This window comes from Haemaphysalis longicornis, unplaced genomic scaffold (genome assembly GCF_048455015.1).
Source record: "Haemaphysalis longicornis isolate Haplotype H1 unplaced genomic scaffold, Haemaphysalis longicornis Haplotype H1 scaffold_6, whole genome shotgun sequence".
Classification (NCBI taxonomy): domain Eukaryota; kingdom Metazoa; phylum Arthropoda; class Arachnida; order Ixodida; family Ixodidae; genus Haemaphysalis; species Haemaphysalis longicornis.
The window spans coordinates 163,059,628-163,079,364 of NW_027526407.1; the positions used below are offsets into that span (position 1 = coordinate 163,059,628).

The 19,737-nt window shown below is 45.4% G+C and overlaps 1 protein-coding gene across 1 annotated transcript in view; it reads left to right on the forward strand.

Moving 5' to 3' along the window:
• The first annotated feature begins 7,942 nt into the window (after positions 1 to 7,942).
• Positions 7,943 to 19,737, forward strand: part of LOC144141240 (cytochrome P450 3A24-like) — a 37,157-nt gene continuing 25,362 nt past the window's right edge. The window contains exon 1 of the mRNA XM_077672798.1: positions 7,943 to 8,033. The gene's annotated coding sequence lies outside the window, so the exon portion shown is untranslated. The remainder of the gene's footprint in view (positions 8,034 to 19,737) is intronic.

The window sequence follows — 19,737 nt, forward strand, 5'->3', positions numbered from 1 at the left end:
ACTTGCATAATACCGTCCGTTTTGTATAGATCTCAAACTGCAACGGCCGCAACAAAATGATGAGCAACGTGCAAGAACAGTCATTCCTTTGCAGTACGCAGCCAGAAGCGGCGAGGACCGGAGATGCCGAGCGGAACTCTCCCCGCTAGCAGACGACGGTTGCTCTCCTAGCGCAACTCGGAACCGCAGCGCCGCGGTGGCGAGGGTCGCGGCCGGCCGCCTTCTCGCAATGACCGCGGCGGGGAGATACGGAACTGAAATGAAATTCGAAAAAAAATATCCTCGTTTGTGTCTGTTTTTAGAGCACATCGATACGCACCCAGTTCAATAGCGAGCTGTGTCAGCTGGCAGAAAAGCATTGTTTGCAATGAACGTGTGATGGTAAGTATGGCAACTGCGAGACTTCCACTGTGAATCTTAGGGGAAAAGGTCACAAGATGCTATAAAACGACGTCCCAATACATGCCAAAGCTTAGCGCTCAAAACTCCCAGGCGCGAAGTTGACGCGTGCCGCAAAAGAAAAAATGACGCATGGAGGAAGAAAAAAAACATCCCCCTCGCGAGGGGCACGATCAAATGCAGAGCATTTCCGCGGGGGGCGCGCCTGCAAGTCTTATGGATTACGTATTGGTTGTTGTTGTTGTAATTGTTGTCTTCCAGCGTAGACATTGTCGATGAAGTCGGTGGTGAAACGTGAAACGTGCCGTGAACCCCCTGCCGCGGCTATTACGCAACGTGGCGTGGCTATGACGCAACACAATCCAACACAATCCACTTTAATCCAACCCAATCCAAATCCAATCCAAGCCAAGCCAACCCAAGCCAATCGAATCCAATCCAATGCCCTTCGCGAGACAGTGTTATAGCGCCGAAATCGCGCCACCACACGAACGCGTGATGCGAACCCAACGCGGCGAGAGAGGGTGTTGCGCACGTCCCCACTTGTGCGCCCGAACCGAGCGCGGCGAGAGAGAGTGTTGCAAGCGGAGAGAAGGCGAGGAGGACGCGGGGGAGAGGGCGCACCTGTGGCCGACGGTAGAATGCGTCAAGGATATAAAGCGCGTGCGTAACCTTCCATTCTTTGTCGGCTTTGTGGAGCAGTCGGTAGAGCGCCGTGTACCTTGCGTTCCGCCCACAGAGTCGTGGGATCGAAACCTGGTGCTGGAAGGTGTTTTTTTATATAGTGTAGGGGGAGCGATGCGGACTACGGACGCCAACGCGGGTGACATCGTGAGTTGCTGAAATGCTCTGCATTTAAAAGTATCTATAAACGTTGTGCTAGCCATAGTGTACACGAATGTGAAGCGGTGCCACGGCCGCGTTCGCGTTGTCGCTCGGCGAGGTTTCCTTCCGAACGTTCACCTACAGAATACCAATTAAAACAGAATCGCTCTTAATAAGCCGGCAGCGGTATCAGGCTATGGTGGAGTTTTGAATTTGCTGGGGCTCCATCTTGCGCTTTATGCTAGATACTGAAGTGTTTGCGTGTGACATAATATTGTGCACCTCCAATCGGTATGAAAATAAGATGTACATGTTGCATTGACTTGAATGACAGTGAAAATGTGATGGGGTGTATATAATAAGTAAAATTAAAGGAACGACCGCAGAGAAAAAATACACTGTCACTGAATATCAATAGAAGCTCCACGACAGTGGAAAATATTCTTTGAAGGCAAATATGTGTTTATGGGCAAGCGCACTGATTTGTGCTTCTGTGTATTTCATTCGCCGTTTCTATGTTTGCATTTTGTTATACAACGCAAGAAAACAGTGTATCTTCTGTCGATAGCAATTGGTAAAGCTCTCGAGGAGTGCTGTTAAAGGTCAAAGTATTTTCATAATAGGCCAAGTCTTTTTGGAAAATGAAGTGCATGCGGTATTTTTGAAAGGGCTGCGAAAGTTGTATAGGTAACTGCAACTGCCTTTATAGATCAGCGACTACGCCAAAGAGGTATTTGTGGCGGAATGTGGTAAGACGTTCTCCTTCAAGCCCACAGTGAACGGTATTTTTACCAGAATGCTTTCTCTGGAAAGCACCTGCATTTTGCCAAACCACACAAAAAATATATCACTGGCAATGGCTGACCGGTGACGGTGCTCTCTGTCCCAAAAGTAGGCTCAACCGACTTTCACTTTTTCAATTGTTTGTGACATTGTTTGTGGGCACACAAGGGTGACAGAGTGTCTGGGAAAAATATGTAAGGTCGATATTTTTTATACACGGAAAACTCATGAAAGAAGCGCATTAACATACAGATGCCGAGGCGTCGACAGGACAAGCGCTTGTTCTATCTATGCGTCGTCTTCTGTTTGTTACTGCGCTTGTGTTTTGTGTGGCTATTAACACACACGCCTAAACCTTTTTTCGTTTCGATGTATTTGCACCATACTTTTAAGGTGTTTTTATGTTTCAGTCGTTATGATGCAACTGTCTGCCTATTTTGTAGCATAGAATGAGGAGTTTGACGTATCTCCCTCCCTTTAATGCATTTAAGAAAAACAATAGGGGGAGATCTGTTTGTCTCAACAATTGGTACCAAAATGTTCGCCGTAACTGCATTCCCGTAATTTGGCAACATAGTGGCTCTAATGCAAAGTTCAATGGGGCTCTCGTCTAGATAAATTCAAATTTTTATTGGTTCAAAATGACAAAGCCAAAGTTATTTGTTTAGAAGGACCAAATTGAAAAACACTCAAAACACGAATGAATTACTTCCTGTCCGAAAAGGGGTTTCAAACGGGAAGCCACTGAGAGCCTTATAAATGTTTTGAAATTGTCGTTGAACTACTTCGAACCCCGGGTATTGATGTTTTCGGGCATATACGTCCCGAAAAAACATTACCAACTCTCTTATTCTATAGTAACTGGGTGAGCGTACAGATCCACATTGGATAATTTTTCTCATTCCGTCGACGGCGTCCGCGTGCCATTGTATATTTACGCCCGGTGTTCCATTCCTTGAACACTTCTGTCCCTGCTTCAGTAGTGAAATCCCCAAAAGAAAAGAGGTTCCAGTCACGGACATTGGTAAATACAGGGCCCTGCTTTCGCTATCTTGTCATTGTACTCAGCCCAATAAATTTCAGCTATCCGCTTTTGCTTCAAACTTGTGCGCATGATTGATGGTCATACACGCAGAAACACTCGCACCAAGCCCGAGGTGTGTAATAAAAAGCAAGTTTACCAACTGTGTAGGTGGAGTGCTAATTAAAATCCTGTTCCCTATTCATCCAAAAATTATGGCAATGTCTCTGCCATTCTCACTTATACCACCATGACATTTGTAACTGGTCCAGATATTTAAACTCTTCTACCTTTTTCTTCAAGTGCCATACAATTACATAAAAGGTTCTAATTGTGGTTCCCTAAGCCCTGTCTTCTGCACGGAGTAAACTCGTCAAACAATATCGGCAGTTAACGTACATGACACATCGAACACAATTCTCTTCCTGTCTACGTATGAACCTGGACAAAATATACCCGTTTGCACCAAACTGAACATTATTGATGATATAATTGGCTGCCGATGCGCTGCGTGGAAGCGCTTTCGTTTTTAGAACACCTGTTCGAAGCAGCCCCTCGCCGCCACTCATCAGATTGCAGATTGCAGGCCCTGCCTCGTACCCTCTCGTGCAAGTTATAACTTGGTGAAACCTGGTGCTAAAATGCCGCATATTATCCCCTGCTCATAAAATGTACCTTGACCGGGCAGCGTACTTGCTCAGCGGGCAATTGTTCGCCCAGGTTACATATAAATAGCGTACACACTTCTTACTGCGGCTGTAACAGATGGAGCAAGAAGCACTGATCAGCCGACGCTCACGTAGCCTCCTTCGCAGTATAAAAAATGGCCACGTATCTGCTCCTTTTCTTTGAAATGTCGCGGCAAGACAGATAATCTACGGGTGCCCCTGCCAAGTTAAGGCCTCCGTTCTCTGTCTCACTCACCTCTCATGGTGTTGCTTTCCCGTCTCGTTCTTCCCAAAACAACACGCTAGAGGTTCGCTCCAGTCAATTCAAATTTACCGTGTTCTACTGCTCTAAGTAAGGCGTCTCGACGCCAGCACTGCTGTAAGGCGGAGTCGCGCATTAATTGGGCTACATTAGTACAACATATATAAACCCACGATGCCCTACTGCACAAGAGTTCTGAGCGGAACCGGGATCCCATCTAGTGGAACCTTTCGTTGCTATTGCGGTTTGATTTCTTAAATGCCACCAGGAGGTAGCGCTGGCAAGAGCAGGGCACGGTTTCCGGCTGTTGATGTAGTATTTCATTTTGGTATTATATTTTTCAATAAGGGAACACAGCAAATGCTACTCATGTAATATTTTCTGCCTTATATTGGTGTAATGTCTTGTTCTTGTTCAACAGTGTTGGCAAGCATGAACACTGACACCGAACCTAAACATTTAGATTTCGCTGTGAATATATAAGACTATAGCACCGACTTTATTTCACTCTGGCCGGGTGGCTGAATTTTACTGAACGGTTAAACTATTCAGTAAATTCAACGCGAAAATTTCAGGCGGGAACGCCAATGCTTACCGTACGTACATACGACGCACACATGCGCGAGAAACACGCCGCTGTCCTGTAGTACTAGCAACGTGGGTCGAGCTGCCACGACAGCTGTCAATCACGTTGATTGCTCATGGCACCCATATTTTGCACACGTCCTCCAACGAGAGTAGAGCGTACACATATGCTCGGCAAGCTCACGTTTTGGTGGAAGCAAAGCTGAGACCGAAATCTGCCCTTTACCCTTACGGCGTCGCATTCAAACATAGGCGAAAAGTCACTTTCTCGTGATGTTTCTCTTTTTACAAGAGAATTTTTAACAAGTAAACAAGATTTTTTTAGAATATGGCGACGATGAAATAAACGCACAGACACAATATGGTAGATTGGTAACCTGCGCCTCATCGTAATATCAAACTGATGAAAAAGCGGAGATATAAATGCCAAATTATGTTACCATCTATCTGCAGCAAATTATTGTTTTTTAGATGAGAGAGTTACAAAACATGCGATCTCTCAGTGAACACCGAAACGCTTTCATTTTACTTCATTTTAAGTGTACTATCACAAGCTCGAATATGCAAACCTGTCACGCCCAAACGCGGGCAACAAAGTTTTGTTGCGGATGCTTTCAGTTTTATTTTACGAGTGTGTACACGAACGTGCACGCATACGTGTGCACGTGCGTTTTGTTTATGCTTGTGCCTATACGAGGGCTCAATTATTACTACCAAAAATTGGGCTAGCTTTCAACAGTCCGCGAAAAATGTGCGCCTCGACTTTTTTTTGTGCCTAAAATTTTGTTCGACTTGTTCTGAAAATAAGGGATATTTAGAAAAAAACACACTTCGTTATATTCTACAGCATTTTTTGGAAACGTTTTATGCTGAAATTAGTCATAATAAAGTGATAAATTTAGAAGCAATTCTTCAGCCCCCAAGCCTTTATCACAGCTATATAAACCAACCTTTGGGTTAAAAATGCTCAAGATAGATGTGACTATTTCTATACCTTTTATCCTCGAGTAAACAGAGCGTATCGACAATATTTATAGTTGACCGAAAGAAGCTTAGGTGCGGCTTCTTTTTACAGCCGGGGTAAGAGCAGATTATAGTACTGAGCTCACTATTGAACAGTTAACCGAGGCAGTAAGGACGCAGCACTACCAGCCATAAAATTCAATTAAACTGGCAATGCCTTTCTGCAATTAGGAGGCACTGGAACCACTGTTTGTGGGTTGAACTGAAATTATTTTTCTCTTGGTACTGCTCATTAGACAAAGTGATCTAATGCTGAGCCTGACATTGTGGGGGTTCACTTTGCAATTAGTAAAAATCAAAATGAAGCACGGGATGCGGGGGCAGCCAGAGAATTTGGGATGTTTGCACATTGTCTGAGATATCTACGAAAAATAGCAATCCATGAGCTGAGACAACAAAAAATAGTGTGTGTTAAAGATAAGTAGAATCTTGGGGGTCTTGTCCGGGCTGTGTTTTTTATTGCACTACCTTATTTCTTTTGCAGGTTTTGTGAAATAGTGTGCGGACGGCTTAGAAATAGTGCGGACCGAGTATTGCAGAGGATGTAAGGAGTAGAGAACAAGATGGACAGTGTGGGGAGAAAAAAGATTGGAAGTAGCAAAGATGTTTAAAAAATTGGGAGCGAGGTATAGCGCGATAAGAAGGCAGAAAATATGTGAACTCACACTATAAAAAAATGGCCTACTATAGTGGGGAATATTAAGCAACACACAATAACAGCGATCGGCGTATTCTCAAAAGATCAGGATAAGTATCAAACACACCGTACTATTAACGTGTTACCTTTAGTAGACGTTTCTCGCAAAGTTATTGCCGCTGAATGCTGCGTGGGCCTCACCCAGGACAAGTTTGTCTATGGAAAACACAGATCTGTCAAACATTTTGCTGTAATGTCCTAAATGGTCTAGGGAGGCAAAATACAAGTTGGTTTGATTAAAAATATTTGCTGCTTTATAGACCCCTCAGCGCTTGGGCGGGAGCAAACAATGGTTTAAATACTAAGAAATTTGCCAGTTTGGTTTAAATGTTTTATTGTGTGGTAAGTGGTGTATTTTGTCACGGCTGCTATTAAGTACGCAGAAGAGATCTTCAAGCGAACGTCAGTCCGTAGTTTAGTCTGTAGCAGACTCCGTAGTATCCTGTTTGCCATCAGTCCTCCTAGGTGCCGTCACCATGCCTCGCAGAGAATCTGTCCACTTTTTCATTGTTTTAGACCGTATTTGCACTTAAGTTGTTTTTGTTACACTAAGTAGTAATCGTTTCGTCAAACATGGGGTGTGTTCGACCAAGAAGGCCACCGAAGACAAGGCGCATACAAAAATCTGCCACTCTCGTGTGGGAGATAACAAGCATATTGTGCTGCGTGCGGCAGCAGTACACCCTGGTTCTTTTGTGTTTACGTAGACTGCCCTAGCTTCAATTGCTTACCTCACCATTCTTGCTGCTATAAAAGATGGTGCATTACAGTTAAATGAAAATAGTTCATCCTAGAAGATTTTAAGCCCTCCCTAACTTGCGTTTGCTTTTTCCGGGCCAAGTTAATCGCACAGCTGTACATACTACGTCACAACTTCCATGGAAAAAGAGTTTGTGAACCGCTTGGCGTTTCCCTTTTTTCCTTATTATATATAGCTTATTTCCGCGACGTTTACGTTAAACGTTGTGTCAATTTGACTCTAATCAGTTAATTTTTTAGTAAACATAACTGGCCTTTTGTTTGCATGGCTATTTTGTTTTGATGTGGAGGCATAAGAGTACCCGTTCGATTTCTCAATCACGTTCCTAAAATTTGGCTCTTTGGTCGCCCCTTAAACCTCTCAGTGTCAGCCGATTTGTCTTGCAAATATTGTAAACAGTAGTAAACAAATACAAATTTTCGGCCTTTTAGGATAGCTATACTTGCCCAATATCTCTCAGTTTTTTTCTTTGAACCACGCAACCGCTGGCATTGACACATCTTAATGTTTGACCCTCTCCTTTAAAAAGCTCGTTTAAGACAACAACAATTCAAGAAAATCGGCTGAACTCAATAGTGACACTGCAATTTGGTGTTTTGACATGAATGCTCTATAGTGAGACATCTGCGTGCCATGTCGCGTTTCACTATCGTCAGAAAAAAGCGTGCCACGTGGAAAACAATGATACCACAGCTCAAAAAAATTCAATTACTAAATGACTCGCAAGCGCAAAAAAAGACGAGAAAGGACCACACATATTTTTCATTACCTGCATGGTTTTATGTTTGCATTTTTTGTGTTGTAACGCCGGCACGCCAGTTCGTTCTTTTCTTTTTTACAACACCTGGCGGAAACACGTAACGTTTGTCAAAAAAGTTACAATCACTGATTGGCTTTACGTTTTCCGCATACTGGTACTTCAGACGAGCAGCGGTAGAGCCGAAAGTCGCCGCATAAACGACAAAATACATGGACCCTGTCACTTTTTTGAAAACCTAAGGACTTTTGGGGTAAGTTCTGTGTTCTTGTTTTTCGTAAAGGATGTTAGTTTAAACTAAAAGAGGCCCTGTAAATGGGAGCCATGCCAGTGCTAAGTGCAGCAGTAAACCGTGCTTTGGCGATTGGGGGGCTAATGTGCAGACTCTTTATAGAACAATGACGGTTCACTTATATATTATTCTGCATTAGTGGTAATTTTACACCCATACTGGTTAGCTTTGTTAGATCTGACGAGATGTGCTTCATTCCGTGAAACCCCGACGTTTTGGTTGTACGGTTTACAGAAAATGGCCGCCGCTATACAGTGCAAAGTACAAACTGTCTTGAAGTTGTGGGGTTTTAACACATCTTTTCACAACAGCAGTTGAATCGTTAGCCACCATGCAATTCTGGAGCTTGTTTGCTTTATGTAAAAAAAAATGTTAAATTCAGTCATGGCACTGAACACACAGTATACAAACTAACACAAAGCGAAGATCAAATACATCACTCTAACAGAGGTCCACAACATCTGAAAACTCCGGCATGCAGACGCACACCTCCAAATGAAGCAGCCACTCCAGTGGGTCACACTCCGCCGCGTAAACGCTCTGCCCCAACGACGCCTCTACCCCAGAAATGCCCTTGGTTGGCCCAGGGTGTTCCGCAAGCCGCCTTATCATGCGCCACTTCGACGAGCTAAACACTCCTAGCAGCACAAAAAACATGTTAGGAGGCCCGAACACATCTTTAATAGACAAGAAGCGAGTTGTGTACGGGGTCATGTCAAAGCCTTTTGCAAATGTCCACTGCAAAACCTCTCAGAAGAATGCCACGTGACGGCCCAAAAGGAACAATGTTCAATGTCTGGTTGTTTCTACAAGCTCCAATGGTCTGACCAAGAGATCGATATCCCATTTTATGTGACCATATCCTAACGTGAAGCTTCGGCAAACTAAGCCTTAAGCAAAATGTTTCGGCATTCAGCGATAAGAAACACTGCTCTTCTGGTCCCGCTAATTCGAATAGCGTAAAACAGGCACCGGGAATTTATCGTCGAATGAAGTTTTCGTCATCGCCTTCTTTGAAAGGCAAGCGAGATACTTTGAAAAAAAAACCGCAAAAAGTTTCTTTAGAAAGTCCCATGGGTCCTTACTGTTAGTCACACTCGTAAACAAAAAACAAGTTTATGGTAAATTATGCGCTGCTGTAATATGTACACGTGGATGATTCACTAACTTTTAGAAGAAAACACAACACACGTTGGTGCACAAAGTATTGAAATAAATCAACGCCACCTGACGCCAAAGGAAGAAAGATATTCCAGAACATTACAAATTGCAGAACAAAATAGTGCTGGTCGTTGTGCCTTTCTGCAACACACACGCACTTGGAGTATTATTCACGCACTGGTAGCTTTAAGAAGGCAAGCAGTACCCTGCCCCTTATCACAAACAGTAAATTATACTCGCGGAATTTCTGGAATAATGTGTGCGGCGTGACTACTTGTCGCCAAAGCAATCCAGGTAACCAGGTGCACACTAGCCGTGCAAAATTTTGATTCCCATAAAGCTGTCGTTTTTCCCAGTCTTTCTTTCTGGCGTCGTTTGTGTGGTAAGGCGAATCGATGAAAGCGAAGAGACAGCAAACAAGGTGACGCAGAAAAGAAGCTGGTCCGAAAGATTTGCCCCAATGGCGAAACAAACAAAACCAACACTGAGACACAAGTACAAAGAGGCACTTAGGTATCCAAAGCCCTTCGTATCACACCACGTATTCAGATTTACCACCTCTGTACATTTTCTCAAAAAGGTTGTTAATACATTTCAAATATCTTCTCCCATCCTTAGATAATAGTTTGGGTTCAGAAATCTCTAATTCTCCACAGCAATTCTCTGTTTACGTTCTCATATGCTCTTTAATGTCCATGAACGTTATCCAAAGTAGTCTATTCTGCGCTTTCGCAATTTCAATGCATTGCGTTATCACGAACAAATAATCATTCAATTGCATGTCTTGTTTACTTCCATTCTGTAGTTCCCCAAGAATTTTATGTTCTTTCAAGCATGCTTGAATTTTTTATTTTATCGCCTGCATCAGTAATTTATACACCACTGACCCTACTGTGAGTGGTTTGTATGAGTCAATAGTCACTTTGTTGCTTCTGCATTTATATAGTAAATTAATTCCCCTTTCTAGCGAGTCCTCCAGTATTTGGTTTGCATCAAATTATCCATTGATCTCATGACCGATATCTTGCTTTTAGGTCCAAGCAGGTTATCAGTTGCATTGGCATTCCGTTCGGGCCCACTGATTTCCGTGGGGGGGGACCTTTTGCTCTGTTTTTTTTCGATCAGCGTTCCTCAAACTTATTTCCCTTTCCCCAGTTTTCTGTGGCACTGATGTTATCGGTGCAGGCTTCCCTACCACTAATGCCGTAAGCTTCGCACTACTTGCTCAATGAGTATGCACCAGCGTTTGCTCTGTTTTAAATGTTTCCCGCCATCATCCATCAAGAAGTTTTGATGGATATCGTTTTTTGACCTCAGTAATTTTACATGGCTAGAAAACTACTTGGAGGCTCTTTTGTCTTTCTTCCCTTTTTGTGGCATACATTGTTCGCTTTTCTGTTGGACCTTTGCTTGCATCATTTTCTGCACTTTTAGTTTTCTCCGCGGTAGTTATACCATTTTTTCTTCACGACCTCCAGTTTCATACCAGTTCTTTTTGCGTCTCTATGTTCTCTCGACGCCTTTTTTGCAGATGAATAGCTCTTTTATTTCCTTATTCCACCAGCTTCTCGGCTTTCTCTTCTTTTTATATCGGTTTCGTTCCTTTGCTTCCTACATCTTACTTTTTATGAACGTAATCATGTCGTCGTAATCCGATTTTTTTTCTGGGTATTTATTGATTTATACTTCTATCCTATCAGCCATAATCTTTGACTGCTCATTGTTTCAATTATTTTATCTGGTTGTACCTATTTCTAAATTTGTCGTGGTTGCGCCTCCAAAGTGCAAGGTAACCCGCTTGTGGTCGCTTCCTAAGCTGTCTGTTCCATTTTCATTTATCGTCAGTTGCCGCAACCTTCTGTATACTGCCTCGGAGACTGGACTTAGTCTATGCGTGACTATATGTTACCACTTTCTCATGTTAGTTGTCCTATGCACTTGTTTACCGTGTTTACTATTACAAGGCGGTTTTTCTAACAGATCAATCACTAGATAACCATTGTGGTCTTTGTATCTATCCAAACCTTCTATGTGGGAATTGATAACTCAAACAATACTAGTTCACCAAAATTTTTAACTCTTTTATAACTTTTCTCAAACAGTTTACCACTTCCTTATTTTCGTTCCCAGCACTACTCCAGTCTCCAGTCTACAGATGTACCACTCCTAACCATTTATTTTTCTCTTGCTATGGTGCCTCTACGCCATAGATGCTCTTTCAAGCTCCATATCTTTCCTTCCCTTTGCTGGCAAAACTGACATAACTATGTGGACAAAACTGATCGGCTTATATAACTGATCGGGCAGTCGCGCTGTGAGGAGAACGTATTCTTCCTCTTCAATGTGAATGATGTTCATATTCACAAGTTCTTGTCACCGAAAGTGCACTAAGATGTTTGGTGGCGCACCTATTTGAGGCCGTCAAACAGGCGACTCCTCATTTCTAAAAGACTGGGACACGCACGCTGTTCCTTTCCATGCCAGCGAAATTGAATTCACAGGACTACCTGACACAGCAGTAAAAGGATATAGTGATGGTCATCTGTGCAGTTTCAAGAGCCAATCATCTAACATTGGCTCACAGAATGTCGACACTAAACTTCCTGCAATACTTTAGCCGGTTCATAGCGCGCCAAGGAATAATCACAGTAGCGTATTCAGAGAAATAAAAAAATATTCAAGAACGCGAAATAGGACATAAAGAAAGTGCTCATAATCATTCAATAAGAGAGCTTTCATGATTACTGTAGCTCACGTAGGATCAACTGAACGCCGATAGCGGAGCGTACACCTCTAGTGGGGAGTATTTTATGAGCGTCTCAGAAGAATAATTAAAATTTTACGCTCAAATTCTCAGGTAGAGTGACAGTCGCAGTAGAATCGCTGTGAGCCATCGCGACACAGGTAGAACCAGTGCTACATAATGGGCCCTGAACCTTCATGTACAGTGACCCTGGAGAACCCAGGCCACTAATGCCTGCCGACATCATCCGGGGAAGGCAGCAGCTGAATAACGAACAATGTGCCATTATCTGTGATATCAAAGAGCCCAAAAAACAGGTGGCAGATCCGAAGACCTTGGTGGGAAAAAAAGCATCCAGAGTACCTGGAAGAAGTCGGGGCAACGTCTCCCGCAATGGCGACGACCAACAAAACATTGGAGGAATGCGACGTCGTTCTCCTTTGAGGAAAAAATCCGCGGATATTTTTGCGAAATGTATCTGGGATGTGACAGTGTGACCCGAGTGTGTCTTCTGAGTCGAGGCCACAAGCAGCTGGTACGACGTTTACCAAAACACATTTATTCACTCGAGGACTGCTTAAGTAGGCGTGCAACAGACCATCCATGCGTAAACAATGCATGAAAGCGCTTGACGGCAACAACAACGCAACACGGTGGTCTACGGAGCGCAACCAAAATGTAGCTGCTCGCTCTTTTAGAAAAAGGACGTGCGTCTTACGACACTGCATAGCCACGAGAAGGGGAGTAGAGAACTATTATGTGGTGACGCCACTGAGCCCCCAGGAAGCCCCGCAAGGTCGTTGCTGTTTTAAAACTGTCCTATTAGTGGCTGTTGAAGACGGTGGCGCTTACAGGACAGCAGAAACGATGGCCTTTCCGTTGCCGGGGCTTCCGACCAAGCAATGAGGGTGTCGGGAATGCCGGAAAGATGCGGCACATACAGCGCGCTGCTGTAAAAACTAGGGGCGCATCGGCCACCAAAGTGTCCGAAGACACAGCTAGCCGAAAATTGGTAAACAAAAAGACAAGCCTGCCTGCAGGAACCTGCAAACACCACAGAAGCAACGTGAAGAGTAGATTGGAAGCTGAGAGAAATACCAGAAACGGAGACCCAAATGTACCTGCCAATTGAGAAATAAAAGCTGTGTGCCCTCACGGGTACTGCGTTGGCAATAATTAGCCGCACAGAAAGAGCAGCCTCCAGCACCGTAACAATAGAAAACACATTTACTAAGTCCTACTTCGAAGGGCTTATATTTTTCCTACTCCAAGAGGGAAAATATACTTCGTCTTCTAAGAAAAACCCAGAAATCTATACTTCCTTAACTGATAAAGGCAGACATGGATGTAGATTTGGCGGGTCATTGGAGCGCTTTTGCGTTCAACACACAACAAACGGTGGTGGGAGGGATCCCTTTCTCCACTTCAAACATATTCCGTGGTAGAAGCTGCAAGGACTTCATCTCGTCACTGTCACAGCACTCAGACAATGACATGGACATAACACCGGGTAGGCCAGCGAGAAACAGCGCTCCATGGCAGGGCGGGCAAAACAGCCAGCACTGGCCCATAATATACCAGTGTGGTAGGGGGATACATATGTTGGCTGTTGTCCCTGCTGTTTTTTTCTACGCCTGTATTTCCCCTGCTCATGCATTATTTTGTGTTGACTCCATTGAAAGAATTTATGGCTAATATATGACTTTATTGCCTTTTTCGGTTCTGCATAAGCTACACCTAATGCTACGCCTTTCGTACACTTTTTTCCAGTGTGTACTGTATCATTTCCATGCCAAATCGTACTGTTACGAACTTGTTCCTCAAACATTACAAAATTCAGTTTTATTTGTTTTTTATCGTTTATTGAATATTTAGTATATTTCTGTTATATGTCTAAGTTATATCTTGTTCCTCTTCTGTGCTCGCAGTTAGCAAAATCTTTTTCACTGCTTTGTACACTCCTGCCTTGGCAGCTAAAACGCTGCTGGCAGTATTGACCAAATCAATAAATCTAGTCCTAGTCTTCGTCTACACCACCCAAATCGTCTTTATACATTTATAGTAGCACAAATAGTTACGCAGTGTACCTTCAGGAGATTAATAAAAAATGTAGATGCTTTAAATCAAATCCTACACAAACTTAAACAACCGTTCTTTGTTTACAAGAGACTCACTAGAACTCTAAGCACACCAACTTACTGAACACCTAGTCGGTATTTAGGAGAGACCGAGATAGCTTCACGCACAGACTTGGTGGCGTGGCTATAGTTATGCAAGAAGCTGTCCCTTGTAAACATTGTAAGCGCTTGTTAGGGCCACGACGCCAGACAAATACGCATCCGGACAATTCCCTGGTAGTTGTACAAAAACGCTATGTGGGAACTACTAGCAGAAGGGTATGCGCCAGTGGACTCGTACTTTGCAGTCCTCTCTTTCACACGCAATCATGCTTCATCATCGTCACTACCGTAAAATCCCGAGAGATAGCCCACCTAAGATTGAGAGGAAATCAAGTGAAAATACGAAGTGGGCTAACTTTCGGTGTGCAGTAAAAAAAGTTGAGAAATGTATCGCAGCCAAAGAACGAACACGCGTTTATTATGAGCACTGTATTCATTCGTCGTCAAAACCGTCGAACGAACAATCGCTCTCACTGCCACACAAGAGGTCGACCAGCTCCTCACAGACGGAGTTCCACGTGGTTGGCAGGGCAGCTGGAGGGATCGCCGAAGCGAGCCGCTCATGAAGTTCTCCGTCTTCTTATCCATCGAGGGCTGTTGATATACCGCACCGTTTGAAGGAGCGGGGGACAACTTTCTCGCCCACGGCCGCCTTACTCACATCTTACTCAAGTTGCTGCCGGCATTTCGGTGCAATCCGCCAACCTCCACTTTCTTCGCCACAGTGAAGCTTTGCCGCATCCTTCCGTTCTTCCTTCGCGACGAAAGACCAATGACCGGAATGTTCAAGGATGCGTGGCGGTCGCGTTTCGCGTTCGGGATTTCGCTACGGTTCTGCATGTGTGCGGGCTGCATTGCCAACCTAAACGTGCACATGTTATTTTTAGATCCTGGGACCTGTTATCGCAGCCGGGTTTCAGGTTCCTGTGACCTGTTATCGCACCCTAACTACGCTAGCTAACCTCGTTTCCGCGGGCGTCATCCCGGGCTATTGTCAGGGGTGGGTTATCTTTTGGTGTTTTTGAAAAAAACGGAGCATCCTGCCAAAAACAGGGGTGGGTTATCTTTCGGGGCTGGGGAATCTCTAGGGATTATACGGTAGTTGTCTATCATCATCAACGCCTGTCTTGGTTGTTTGTTGGGGTTCATCCCTGTCACGTAGGACAAGGCTCGCCTAATAAAGGCATCCCCCAACACTCCTGGTGCGTGCCTTACAAGAGGGAGAGGTAAGCTTTTTGATACCGTGTACCTCGACCCCCGGCTTACCCGTGGAGCTCCGCTCAGGTCGGCGTGTCCAGCGTTCAACCTTCACTATGACGCAAGGTTGAACAACGCCATGGGTGCTTCCCCGGGAAGTTCATCGGCGCCAGCCTAAACAATTGCCTGCCGGCACCGCAAATCTCGGTCTTTTACTGGGGTTCCCCATGAGGACGTGGAGGACAGGCTGGAAAATTAAGAGCGACTCAGCTCCTTCAATCGATGAGACGATTCCCTCACGCGGAGGCATGTCTCCTTTTACCTTGATTTGATAGCGGAGACATGGTTCTACAACAATGAGCACGCCTTGCCTGACTGGCAGCGCTTCATATGTGAGTTGCGCCGAATCTTGGGCACGTCATCTACGCGTGCAGATGCCGCCAAGAAGAAATATAATAAGCGCGTTCAACGATCTGGTGAGTCCTACACGTCGTACATTGAGGACGTCATCGCATTATGCCGCCGTGCGAATAAAGACATGACTGAGAAAATCCGAGTTCGCCATGTCCTCAAAAGAATTTCCCCTTGGCATTAAACGCGCTGGCCGCACAAAACCCCACCACCATTAACGAGATTGTCACGACGTGCAAGCGCCTCGACGATCTTCAGTCCTTCCGTCGGCAGCCAATCCAGTGGGATAGGCGCACCTCGACGGACAAAGCCAATCTGCCCTCTTTGATACGTTCGATCATCCGCGAGGAACCGGCAGTGCAGACATCTCGCGCATTTTCTGAACCAGGCCTCGAGGCCTCCATGACGGGTCTTCGCGAGCTAATCAAGCAGGAACTGGCTTCCCTTGTGCCTTCCTCGGAACCTAGAACGGACGTTCACCCAGTCTCTGACCACGCCGCGGCAGCTCCTCTGCCGTTTGCTCCCAGTGCTCCAGCTATGGCCGCGCACCTCCCTAAATCTGCATGTCTACCTCTGGAAACTGTCTCTGCCCCTGTCACTCGACCGCCTCTTCGCATCCAGGCCATGTCCGTCCTTACCCAATGCCACCTGCTGGTCCTCCTCAGTTTGCGTTCGGATACCCGGTTTGGAATACTCCGCGACCCATCTGCTTCTACTGCAGCTTCAGAGGCATGTCTCGGGCTTCTGTAGACGGCGCCAACAAGACGGAAGACTCGCTACTGCACCAACCCACAAGGCAGCTGTCAACCATCCTACGAATACTACTCCCAACGGTTCCACGGCGCCAGCCTAATAACCCCCAGGATCAGCAACGCAGCCCCGAACTTCCTACATGAAGTTCGCCGTCAGATTCCCGCCGCCGCTTTCTCTCGCCGCATCGTCCGGCCTCCCAGGGCGTCAACTACCACACAGAAAACTATAAACTGCAGTTTCTGGTGGGGAAACTGCGTCGCAATAGATTTTTGCAATTCCCCTGATCGGCCGTGAAACACATTATGGTTGTCGTTGAAAGAATTGATGTGAACGCTCTTGTCGACACTGATGTTAATATTTATATCATTCGTGAAGATGTTTGTTCCAAATTGCCTAAAGTAAGAACCCCTACCCTGGTCCCTCTCTACCTGGCCTGACAACGCCATGATTCAACCTTCCCGACTCAACAGCCCGTGTTACCGTTGCCGGCTGTCGATATCACATTTAGCTCACAGTACTACCTCCATGTGTTCATCAGAATATATTGTGTTTGGACTTTCTCAAATCATCGTCTGTTGTGATCTTCTGCAAAGAACCCTTGCTTCCTATGACCAACCCTTACCTGGCCAGTGTTTCTGATTCCACATAACTACGATTGGTGGCCGCCTCCAGCGATTTTTTTCTATCTTTTGGAAAAGAAACCATGCTCTCTGTTCACTCAGACAAAATTCTCGATGGCGATTTGTTTATTACTCCTACCGGAAAGTTCTCTCGACGAGGTCTTCTTGTTACCCCCGTGCCTAATACGGTTTTCTCGCGGAACTTCTCTTCTGGATGTTCAGAATACTTCGGCTGCGACTATTTTATCACCCCAAGGTCGAGACTATTCCGAGACTACTTTATTAGTCGAGACTAGGCCGAGACTATTTTATTACCGAGACTATTTTATTACCATTGCTTCTGTTCCGGGCGACGAAGCTGTGAGTTCCATTTCATTTGACTCTGTTTCGTCGGCAGAATGCTCGTCAGGTTATAAATCACCATCACTCGCCATTGATGATACTAGAGGTCCTGATCTCACACTGGAGAAAAAGAAAACACTACTAGATCTTCTGGCCAAGCGCGGAACCCTGTTTGACTCTTCTATTTCCTTCTGCTCTCTGCGGCAAACATCAGCAGCTACCTGCCGAATAGAAACAGATGGTTCGTGCATCATTCGCCGCCGCCCATATCGCGTCTCACCGAAGGAGCGAAAATCATTAAGGAACAAGTCGACGACATGCTCAAAAACCAAATAGTTCGACCTTCAACGAGTTCATGGTCGTAACCTGTTGTTTTAGTCCAGAAGAAGGGGTTCCTTGCGGTTTTGTGTGGATTACCAGGCGCTAAGTAACATAATTCGCAAGTATGTATTCCAGACGTGTCGAATTTTATGGTGCTCTGAAAACGTTGCAAGGTGCAGAATACTTTCAAGTCTAGATCTGAGGTTGGGGTTTTTGCAAATACGTATGCACGAACAAGACAAAGAAAACAGCATTTGCCACGCCTTACGGCATTTACGAGTTTAACGTAATGCTGTTCGGGTTGTGCTATGCCCCGGCGGCATTCGAACGTATGATCGATACGGTTCTGCGCGGCTTGAAATGGAAGACAAGCCTAAGCTATCATGATAACATTGTTATATTTTCTACCACTTTCGAAAAACACCTTCAGCACCTCAACGACGTTTTAATTTGCCTTTCCAATGCCGGACTGACCTTTAAATACGAAGAAAGGCCGCTTCGCAAGTACACCGAATGAAGTATTGTGCCATCTGGTTAGCAAGGAAGGAATCGGGCCCGACCCCCATAAAGTGAAAGCTGTGCTGAATGTTTCGCGCCCAGAACGCCAAAAAGAATTCCCCAGGTTCTTAGGATTGGCATCCTACTTCCGTCGCTTCAATTGCTACGGCCCTACAAAAACTTCTGGCATCTGGTACCCCATTTGTGTGATCCGAATACTGTGAAACAGCGTTTCAAAAATTGAAGCACCCACTTACTTCTCAACGTGTTCTCGGGCACTTCGATGAAGAAGCACCGATCATACTTCACACTGACGCCAGTGGACACGAAATTGTGGCTGTGTTATTACAGCGCAGATCGTCCTCCGTACACCCCGTCATTGCCTACGCAACTCGGACTTTGACACCTGCGGAAAGGAACTAAACAATAACAGAACAGGAGTGCCTTGCAGTAGTTTTGGCTGTCCAAAAATTCCGGCCATACTCGTACGGGCGGGATTTCACTGTGGTCACTCACCATCACTCTCTTTGTTGGTTGGCTTCCATCAATAACATAACTGCGGGGCTTGGACGCTGGGTGCTTCCTTTGCAAGAATACAGCTACGATGTTGGGTAGAAGTCCGGCAAGAAGCACACAGATTCAGATGCCCTCTCACGTTTCCCGTTATCGTCGACCGAAGATGGTATTCAGGAGTCTTCTGAAACAATGCAACCCTTTACTATTGTGCCAGCGCACTCTTGCGTGGAACCACCCAGTGATTTGAGTGCTTTCCAAAAAAAACGACAGCTTGTGCCGGAACCTCATTGACCAATTCAGCGGTGCGAGCCGACCACGCAATAGCCGCTCACGACGACAGCTCAAAAATTTTTTAAACATTATGGCACTCCTAACCGTTACGTCTACCACCAAACCGGCGACAGATGGGTGCACGTCGATCCCCGTCGTCTTGAAAACACCATTTTTGGGGAATTTCACGACGATGCTGTCACAGGTCATCTGGCCTTCCAGAAGACATTCGACCACATAAGGAGCCGATTCTTCTGGCCCGCCCTATCCGCTAGCGCGGCGAATTAGGTTGCGTCGTGCGCCGCGTGCAGTATCACAAACGGCCCACTTCCGGCCCCGTAGGGAGCCTCCAACCCCTGTCTGCTCTTTCATCCCTAATTGAAGTTGTAGGCATTGATCTCTATGACCCTCTCCGCATTACCTCGGCAGAACATCAGTGGTTTGTTACCGCCGTAGACCATCTCACTCGCTACGCGGGAACGGCATCTGTTTCTGCAGGCTGCGCTACCATGGTGGCTGAAATCTTTTTGAAGAATACTTTCTTATGCCATAGACCATCCCGAGTTTTCCTAAGTGACCGATATTGTTTATTTCTTTCTGCGGTGCTTGGGGAGGTTCTACGCGCAGCCGAGACTATTCACCGAACCACGTCG